The 10,611-nt window shown below is 42.6% G+C and overlaps 4 non-coding genes across 4 annotated transcripts; all 4 read right to left on the bottom strand.

Annotated features, from left to right (window-relative positions):
- Window positions 1–3,051: 3,051 nt before the first annotated feature.
- Window positions 3,052–3,215, bottom strand: LOC133545705 (U1 spliceosomal RNA). Its single transcript, XR_009804922.1, has one exon. It is a non-coding gene; the product is annotated as a U1 spliceosomal RNA (small nuclear RNA).
- A 1,880-nt stretch (window positions 3,216–5,095) lies between these two features.
- Window positions 5,096–5,286, bottom strand: LOC133545706 (U2 spliceosomal RNA). The gene has a single exon (XR_009804923.1). It is a non-coding gene; the product is annotated as a U2 spliceosomal RNA (small nuclear RNA).
- Window positions 5,287–5,807: 521 nt separating this feature from the next.
- Window positions 5,808–5,940, bottom strand: LOC133545709 (U8 small nucleolar RNA). The gene has a single exon (XR_009804926.1). It is a non-coding gene; the product is annotated as a U8 small nucleolar RNA (small nucleolar RNA).
- An 869-nt stretch (window positions 5,941–6,809) lies between these two features.
- On the bottom strand, window positions 6,810–6,973 carry LOC133545704 (U1 spliceosomal RNA). The gene has a single exon (XR_009804921.1). It is a non-coding gene; the product is annotated as a U1 spliceosomal RNA (small nuclear RNA).
- Window positions 6,974–10,611: the final 3,638 nt, after the last annotated feature.

Genomic DNA, 10,611 nt, shown 5'->3' with positions numbered 1-10,611 from the left:
ATGATCCCGCGGGTGTCTGCTTAAGTGTAAAACAACATTTAGAGTGCGAGCAGGAAGTGTGCACACATGATGCTACAGTTTGTGTGCAAGGAAGGGAGAAAAGAATGAAATAGATCATGATAATAATATTAATAATGATGCTAATAACAGCAGTAGTCATGTGTTGTTTATGCCAGGAAGTCAAATGTTGGCTCATAGAAACAGGAACTTAAACTAGGGCTCTCTAAACCTTTTTAGAAATCAAAGCATCTCAAACTTTTTCATTTTCAAAACCAATGTTTTTTATTTATTATTATTATTTTTTTTTTTTGTAAGCTTCAAGGCTTCCCTCAAGTTTTGCCCCGAGGACCCAAAGGTGTCTCAGTCATTAAAGTGTTTTTTTAATGCTTAAATTCTTATCTAACGTTGGCTCCGTCAATATAAGGTTTTAATATTTTTGTTTTATGCCTTTTATGTTTTGTTCATGGATGAAATATGCAATATATATATCACCTTGAGGGGAATATTTAATTTGCAATTCATTTTACAGGAAACACACAAAAATACGCAAAATGTTCCTCCAAATGTTCTCCCACTGCGCCACGCCGTCCCTTTGGACGGCGTGGCGCAGTGGGAGAGTGGCCGTGCGCAACCCGAGGGTCACTGGTTCAAATCCCACCTAGTACCAACTTCGTCACGTCCGTTGTGTCCTGAGCAAGACACTTCACCCTTGCTCCTGATGGGTGCTGGTTGGCGCCTTGCATGGCAGCTCCCTCCATCAGTGTGTGAATGTGTGTGTGAATGGGTAAATGTGGAAGTAGTGTCAAAGCGCTTTGAGTACCTTGAAGGTAGAAAAGCGCTATACAAGTACAACCCATTTATTTATTTATTTAAATATATTTAAAATGGAATATTTGATTTGAATCCCAAATCATTTAGTGAACCAGCTACAAATCATTTTTTCACACTGAATTTTTGTACATTGCATTTTTTTTTACACTGAATATTTACTTCTTTGTTGATTGAGTACAAAAAAAATGCAGATGATTGTGTGCGTGTTGATGTTATTACATCATGTGTCCACAGGGGGCAGTGTAGTGTTGGTCACACACGCACGGGTGTGGGGGATTACAGGTATTAGCTGGGAGTTCATGTGTTTGCTTTTGTGTTTGTTTTACAAGGGAAAAAAAGCTCCATCCCCCTGGAAAAGAAGGAAAGAATAATGTGGATTTATTGAGGAGAAAGAGAAGTAAATATTTGGTGGCATTTAAGAAGTGTTTGTGTTCCACCTGCATGGTGGTTTGTGCAGCCCTTTGAGACACTAGTGATTTAGGGCTATATAAGTAAACATTGATTGATTGATTGATTCATATATATGTATATATATATATATCATATATATATATATATATATATATATATATATATATTAGGGGTGGGCAAATTAATGCGTTAATTACGCGTTAACTCATCAATTTATTAACGCCGACAATTATTTTATCGCACATTTGTGTATGTTGTTTACATGCTTTTATTTTGTTAACGCCTTTTCTTCACAAGATGGCATCTCCCGGATGTACTTCGGCGTGGAGGGGCTCTTGGTAAAGATGCAACATTCGGCAAAAATACCGGACAATTCTGCAAATTTCATGGCTGGCTTACAGCGTGGTCACTCCGGGATCACTTACGACCGCCAGACAATTCTGGATGTGGATAGATCGGGCCGTTTTGGACTGAATGAGGCGTGCTTGCTAGACCGGCTAGGTAGCATGGGAATACTTTGCCGGCTACATCCAGCGGCCTGTGAAGCAGCGGAGTATATGTGTTGTCTGTCTATTTATGAATAATGCAGACCAGGAGTGTTGGCTGAGTTCTTAACGTTTGCTTTCAGAGCGTGCATATCACAACATACAAGATGTCGTCATGGCGACACAACCTATACCGGGCTACCGCGCATGCTCCTCACTCCTGTTGCATGCTGGGTAGGGTAGTTCTTTTATTCCCTGGCGCATAACATCACAATATAGTACCATGTATATGATGCCTTCAGTTTATCAAAGCACCAAGCAAACAGAGACAATTACTCGAAGCCTGGACATCTTCCTAGCGAGATCACAAATCATGGCTATGTTTCTCTTTGTAATCTCTGACTGTCTCATGCTAGTGTAATTGGAGCCAACGTGTATAAACATGTTCGCATAACTACTGCTGCGATTAGCCTGTCGTACGTGTTTACTAGGCCTGTTGCGAGTTAGCTCCCTAAGATTAGCTTCGATCTCAGGTGCTCTGGCCCCGGGAATACACTTTATCGTGGCTGGTTTGCTAAGCTTTATGTTTCGGGTGATGACTAAAGTGTGGTGCTCGGTGGACTAGGGTGTAGGAATAGCTAAAGGGTTAAATCTGTTTTCCAGTATATTCACATCTTTATTACGTCAAAGAATGTTTAAGAAACAGTAGTTTGAGGATCTGATCATATATTTTGGGGTAGATTTATTTATTTCAAATTATAGTAGATCCATCCATCCATTTTCTACCGCTTATTCCCTTTCGGGGTCGCGGGGGGCGCTGGCGCCTATCTCAGCTACAATCGGGCAGAAGGCGGGGTACACCCTGGACAAGTCGCCACCTCATCGCAGGGCCAACACAGATAGACAGACAACATTCACACTCACATTCACACACTAGGGCCAATTTAGTGTTGCCAATCAACCTATCCCCAGGTGCATGTCTTTGGAAGTGGGAGAAAGCCGGAGTACCCGGAGGGAACCCACGCATTCACGGGGAGAACATGCAAACTCCACACAGAAAGATCCCGAGCCTGGAGAGTGATGGATTAATAGACTGCTCTTCAGGGTTGGAGAGTTTTCTTAGATTACAATTTGAGGATATTAGCCGAAACCATTATAGTCTACTGAGTTATGTTACCATAGGGTAGCAGCAGCTGTCATACATAAGTACTGTTTTTATGTAAAGTTACTATTCGGATAAAATTAGAAGTACATATTGTAAAACTTTTGACTGACTTTCTCACTTTGAGATATCGCAAGTAGACATTTTCATTACACAGAAGATCAGGGGAGAGCGCGAACGCAGTCCCCCACTACCACAAATTACGCAGTCGAGATTCCCACATTTGGGGAATTCGTAAGGGTCAGCACAGCCGGAGTGCAATGGCTGAGCCTCACCCTAGGTGAACCACCTTCTTGATCATGGTATCTCCCCTGCCAGGTAAGTATGAGTTGTACACGTCTCACACACACAAGTCATTCACACACACACCATGTTAAGTGATGGCATCATCACGTGCACACTAGTAAACACACACACTCAACAAGCCTGCACATATACAAGAGTCTACTACACAACACTGTCCGATCATTACTATATTATTACTATTTATATTACACATTTGAACACAACTATGTGTTCCCATCATGCAATGGGGCTTTTTCTGCACGCCCCAGCTCAACCGGGAAGAGTCCCTGCCCCCCTTCATAACCACTTCCGGTTTACTAGTACAGACACACTTGTCCGTGTGTGCTGGTGTGACAGTACAGTTATTAGAATCTTTAAAATGACACAAAAGTTTATGGGAATTAATACGGTTGTTATTTTTGAAAACTAACCTGTGTTGTTTCATCAACTGAACGACTCAACTAGGAATTCTACCTTCCCCCTTCTACTGCAACTTCCTGTTTCTTTGTTTGGACAGGATCACATGCTAACACTACTGCCATCCTGTGGTGAGTACTGCACACTGCACTGTTTATGGACAGACTATGTTAGTCAAGGAGGTTTGATTGATTGATTGAAACTTTTATTAGTAGATTGCACAGTTCAGTACATATTCCGTACAATTGACCACTAAATGGTAACACCCGAATACGTTTTTCAACTTTTATAAATTAATCAGTTCATGGTAAAGGTCAGTGAACTTGTTGTGGCATTGTCATTTTGACAGAGGAAAACTTTGCTGACGTTCATGGCCTAGTGACGTTATTGTTAAGCACATTGAAAAATTTAAATAGCAAAGCCATGTTGAATATCTTACGCAGTGACGTCATGTGCCTGCGTGCACTGAAATGGTTTTTGTGACCATGCGCAAAATAAACGGTGCAGTAAGTTCCTGGACCAAAGAAATAATCGCAGTTTGTTTGTTTCCTCATGTGACTATAAAGTGCTAGCTAACCACATTGGTGACTGTTATAACGATTGGTCTGCTGCAGAAAAGAGTAATGCTACAAGTTATGGGCCCAATCATTCAGGCCAAAGGTGGTTTAGACTTTTATTCGACGGCGACGACAACAGTTCCGAACTCTGGGAAACGAGGTTCCGCGCACACATGGAGTTACGTGGTCTCAGAGAAGTTATCCTGGGTTACCCGCACATAGATGAGGAAGACGAAAAAGCTCTCGCGGAAGATGAGGCAAAGAACGGGTAGGCATTTGCGGAGCTGGTGCAGTGTCTAGACAATAAGAGTTTGTTGTTGAAAATGAGGGAGGCGAAACGTGACGGAAGAGCAGCACTAGAGATTCTTTGCGAGCATTACGCGGGAAAGGACAAACCCCACGTTGTAAGTTTGTATTGTGAACTTTCCTCGCTCCACAAGACTGGCAATGAAACAGTTATTGACTATATTATTAGAGCAGAGACTATTTTCACGTCATTAAGAAGAGCAGACGAAGAGATAAGTGATGGGCTTCAGATAGCCATGGTAGTAAAGGGGCTGCCTGACTCATATAAGCCATTCGCCGTGCACATTACCCAGACAAATGACACTGTAACGTTTGGCGAGTTTAAAACGAAACTGCAAAGTTATGAGAGTACAGAAAAATATGGGAAGAACGACATTAATGCAGAAGAAGATAATGTGATGAAGGAGAGTGGGGCAACAAGATCACATGGAAGAGGAAAGAAAATGGATCTACAAACGTACCTGCAAGTACCCACATCATTGTAGTGGTAGTCGTGTCATGCATAATGTACATGCGCACAATGATGACCATTTTACCTCAGTCTAAGCCTTCCATGATTATGCTGTGGAATTCAAAGTACTGAGTCTGATTATCTGCATTTCAGTAGTAAAGAACAACAATTTAAAGAATTTTGACTAGAGAGGAGGTGCACTGTTCCTGGGGGTACTGCAATATCAGGTCAATGCATGGAGTAGATGAAGCATACCCTTAAGTAATTTCCCTGTTCCAATAATCAATTTATTATTTAGACCCCACATAGAGGATGCCTCAGATACTACACTGATGAGAACAGACACTAACGTTGATCTTGGCCAAGAGACTGAGAAGCAGTGCCACTAAATTGTCAGAAGGGAGGATGTCATTCCAGACACAACAAGCTAAAGTGAAGGCAACACATTTATTAGCCACCACGTCACATATCAACACACCAAACAACAACCATGCACTTTTTGAATGACTGCATTGTTTTGAAGGCTATAAAATACTTTTAATGACTGGAAGTGTTTGATCACTCCTGCTCCTCATGGTTGATTTACTGTGACAAAAGTTAATCAGAAGTGGTCTTAAGTTGACATAATGATGCTTTAATAACATGTGAATAATGAAGTATTGTAAATTGTTTGTTTTTGTTTACATTTGCATGTTATTTGAAAATGTTTACTTCAGTTAATGATCATTGCGATCTTGTCTTTAACTTTTCTGTTTAGTTGTTTGTTTGTTGTGCAGAATAAGGAGGACTTGAATAACATCTAGAGCAAAATGGAATGACACACAACCACTTCAGACAATCATTTATAAAACAAAATAATTTTTTAACCCGTGTATATTAATAAACTCTGTAAACTTGACAAGGTCAGAATGAGTTTTGCAAAGTGTTGCTGTTCTCTGCAAACAAGAGACATTAATCATATCTCATGATTCTCCATTCATCATGTTCTGTGACTCCATTGCTGGAGTAACAGGTAAGGATGTACCTCACTGAAATTATTTCCCAACTGACAGAGCAATGTTTTTTATATTCCAGGGCAAAGATAACAAAGTTGTGGTTTCATGTTACCATGGTAACATTCCTTTTTACACAAACTCACATACATTCATATATTTACCAAAAGGCAAACATGCTAGTTTTTAGTTAAATGCTCACATTTCGTGTTTTGGATCAAAGCAATTTGTAAGTAATGACGCATGTCATATAGTCAAGAAACTCACTATCAAACCCAAGGATGGAGCTTTTTTCACCAAACCCTTATAGATCATTAATTTATTACCTAACAAAATATCCAAAACATACATTTTTTTGGGGTATTATTTTTATTCAAGAAATAATTAAAACACACAACCGAGGCAGAAATATAGTACCACGGAAGAAGAAAATGGAGGATTTTACTTCCTGGTTTGATCCGAACATTTAAGTCTTGGATTACTCACTGAGTGATCACACTTTTTATATTTCTTTATTTTGTAGTTATGTACCAAAAAACGACTTAAATTGCAGTCCCTTACTGCATTGGTTAGTTTAATAATAGACAATAGGTGACATAACATCAGAAGCGGCCATGTCGGTGTTCGGCAAGCAGGCAGATGTCTCTGCTGAGTTCAACCCTTCCAGAATGAAACTAACCATCAGATAATGACATCAAAGGGTTCCAACATTTATGCGAGTCATATATTTTTACGTTTACTAAAATATGTGATAAGTCATCTTGCTGTTGCCTCATTAGCTTGGCATTTGTCAAAACACCATAATACCTAAGTATCTGTGATTAAGACACATTGCTTTAGATGAACTACATGTGTCAAGTTTTAAACTTGACACAATAATGTTGCCTAAGAAATTGATATTTAACAGAATATCAGGGGAGAGCGCGAACGCAGTCCCCCACTACCACAAATTATGCAGTCGAGATTCCCACATTTGGGGAATTCGTAAGGGTCAGCACAGCCGGAGTGCAATGGCTGAGCCTCACCCTAGGTGAACCACCTTCTTGATCATGGTATCTCCCCTGCCAGGTAAGTATGAGTTGTACATGTCTCACACACACAAGTCATTCACACACACACCATGTTAAGTGATGGCATCATCACGTGCACACTAGCAAACACACACTCAACAAGCTCATTTTCCCTCACGTAAAAAACTTTTTAGCACAAAAGCATTTTAACCATATAGAACAATTATACAAAAATATTAAGTAAGAATTTGTCAAGTGTGGTGCTAAAGCGTTGCTACCAAAAGTAGCATTATCAATCAATGTTTATTTATATAGCCCTAAATCACAAATATCTCAAAGGACTGTACAAACCACTACGACTACGACATCCTCGGAAGATTTACTGCGAATATGTGCGTCTGCCTCACAATACGAAGGTCCTGCAGTCCTGGGTTCAAATCCAGGCTCGGGATCTTTCTGTGTGGAGTTTGCATGTTCTCCCCGTGAATGCGTGGGTTCCCTCCGGGTACTCCGGCTTCCTCCCACTTCCAAAGACATGCACCTGGGGATAGGTTGATTGGCAACACACAAAAAATTGGCCCTAGTGTGTGAATGTGAGTGTGAATGTTGTCTGTCTATCTGTGTTGGCCCTGCGATGAGGGGGCGACTTGTCCAGGGTGTACCCCGCCTCCCGCCCGATTGTAGCTGAGATAGGCGCCAGCGCCTCCCACGACCCCAAAAGGGAATAAGCGGTAGAAAATGGATGGATGGATGTAGCATCATTTAAATGGTCACCTGCTAGAGAATGAAGAGTGCGTACTCCGCATGTCAACATCTCCATTTGGTGCCATATGCCCACAAAATCATGCACAAAAGTGCACTTTATTCATCTTAAACTATTGTAGTGGCGTTCTGTACAAATAGTGCACCTTAATTTAGTGTTGTTTTGATATGTCATCTTAGTGACATCTTGCACAAAAGTGCACTCATAGCTTGTTTTAAAATGTCTCTGACAATCTTGCACTTTCTGTTTTGGAAATGACATGAATGTTGTTTGCCACTGCTTAACAACTGTTTGATAAATACAGTTTTGGTCAATTGACTTAGTTGTGATTTCCCTCTCTGCATAAAAGTTTAAAACGAGCATATACTAATGCGGTATGAAGAACAATGTTTTAATGTAGACACATAGAATCATCATACTGCTGTGATTATATGTATCAAGTGTTCATTCAAGGCTAAGGCAAAATATCGAGATATAGTAGGGGTGTAACGGTACACTAAAATTTCGGTTCGGTACGTACCTCGGTTTAGAGGTCACGGTTCGGTTCATTTTCGGTACAGTAAGAAAACAACAAAATATACATTTTTTGGTATTTATTTACCATATTTGTAAACAATGGCTTGATCCTTTTAACATTGGGAACCATCTAATAATTCTGCCCACGTTAATCCGCATTAAACCGCTTCAAGTTGTTGCTTTGATTAAATAAAATGACACAACTTTTCTTCTACATATATAAAGTGCAACATTAAACAGTTTCAAGTCAACTCATCATGCTTAATTTATTACAGCATTGGGGAAGCCTGTAGTTGATTTTTATTATGTAAATGTTGTATTTGTATCAACATGTGATAGCAGGGACCCTGCCATTCAAAATGATGCTGTTACAGTGTTACATTACTAATGATTCATGTAACTATAGCTAAAAATTCATCCCTGACAACCATGGAGTTCATGTAGGCTTTATGATGCACTTGAATTATTTTATACACTATCAGAGACAGAAACTCTTCATTTAATGTCCTTTTTTGCTGCTTAAACACCTCAAACAACACTGTCCGTAACACACACACACACACACACACACGCAAACACAGCACAATGAGCTAACGTTAGGCTAAAAGCTAACTAGCCTTCACTTAAAGCCAACTGCGAGTGAGCTGAGCCGAAGTTTGTTTCTAGAAGGTCAACGGGTTCGTAGTGATGTTTAGAAAGTAGTTGACTTGGAATATATTTTGGGGAGAGTGCGTTGCTCCCCTGCTAAACACCTATCTGCTCGACATCGACACTAAAGCGCTGACGACATGCGCTCTGAATACGCATTGCTGATTGGCTTTGTATGTAACCAATCACATGGTTGGTTGTGTGGGCGGGACAATGCTGGGTGCTGTGTACAGACACATAGGCAGAACGGAGCGGAGCAGCTTATTAAGACTTTAGCATAGGCGGCTACTTCATATGTTCGTGTGTAACTCGTTTGGTACTGCTACGCACCGAACCGGAACCCCTGTACCGAAACGGTTCAATACAAATACACGTACCGTTACACCCCTAAGATATACGTATATCATGTATTGAAATACCCTCCAATGGGCTCACCACCCATAGCAGGGGCCATAGAGGTCGGGTGCATTGTGAGCTGGGCGACAGCCGAAGGCAGGGCACTTGGCGGTCCGATCCTCGGCTACAGAAGCTAGCTCTTGGGACGTGGAACGTCACGTCACTGGGGGGGAAAGAGCCTGAGCTAGTGCGCGAAGTCGAGAAATTCCGGCTGGATATAGTCGGACTCACTTCGATGCACAGCAAGGGCTCTGGAACCACTTCTCTCGAGAGGGATTGGACCCTCTTCCACTCTGGCGTTGCCGGCAGTGAGAGGCGACGGGCTGGGGTGGCAATTCTTGTTTCCCCCCGGCTCAAAGCCTGTACGTTGCAGTTCAACCCGGTGGACGAAAGGGTAGCCTCCCTCCGCCTTCGGGTGGGGGGACGGGTCCTGACTGTTGTTTGTGCTTATGCACCAAACAGCAGTTCAGAGTACCCACCCTTTTTGGAAGCGCTCGAGGGAGTACTGGAAAGTGCTCCCCCGGGTGATTCCCTTGTCCTACTGGGAGACTTCAACGCTCACGTTGGCAACGACAGTGAAACCTGGAGAGGCGTGATTGGGAAGAATGGCCGCCCGGATCTGAACCCGAGTGGTGTTTTGTTATTGGACTTTTGTGCTCGTCACAGTTTGTCAATAACAAACACCATGTTCAAACATAAGGGTGCCCATATGTGCACTTGGCACCAGGACACCCTAGGCCGCAGTTCCATGATCGACTTTGTAGTTGTGTCATCGGATTTGCGGCCTCATGTTCTGGACACTCGGGTGAAGAGAGGGGCGGAGCTTTCTACCGATCACCACCTGGTGGTGAGTTGGCTGCGATGGTGGGGGAGGATGCCGGACAGACCTGGGAGGCCCAAACGCATTGTGAGGGTCTGCTGGGAACGTCTGGCAGAGTCTCCTGTCAGACAAAGTTTCAATTCCCACCTCCGGAAGAACTTTGAACATGTCACGAGGGAGGTGCTGGACATTGAGTCCGAGTGGACCATGTTCCGCACCTCTATTGTCGAGGCGGCAGATCGGAGCTATGGCCGCAAGGTAGTTGGTGCCTGTCGGGGCGGCAATCCTAAAACCCCTTGGTGGACACCAGCGGTGAGGGATGCCGTCAAGCTGAAGAAGTGGACAGGTACCGACAGGCCAAGCGGTGTGCAGCTTCAGCGGTCGCGGAGGCAAAAACTCGGACATGGGAAGAGTTCGGGGAAGCCATGGAAAACGACTTCCGGACGGCTTCGAAGCGATTCTGGACCACCGTCCGCCGCCTCAGGAAGGGGAAACAGTGCACTATCAACACCGTGTATGGTGCGGATGGTGTTCTGCTGACCTCGACTGCGGATGTTGTGG

This window comes from Nerophis ophidion, linkage group LG28, assembly GCF_033978795.1.
Source record: "Nerophis ophidion isolate RoL-2023_Sa linkage group LG28, RoL_Noph_v1.0, whole genome shotgun sequence".
NCBI lineage: Eukaryota > Metazoa > Chordata > Actinopteri > Syngnathiformes > Syngnathidae > Nerophis > Nerophis ophidion.
This window is presented reverse-complemented; position numbering and strand designations above follow the sequence as displayed.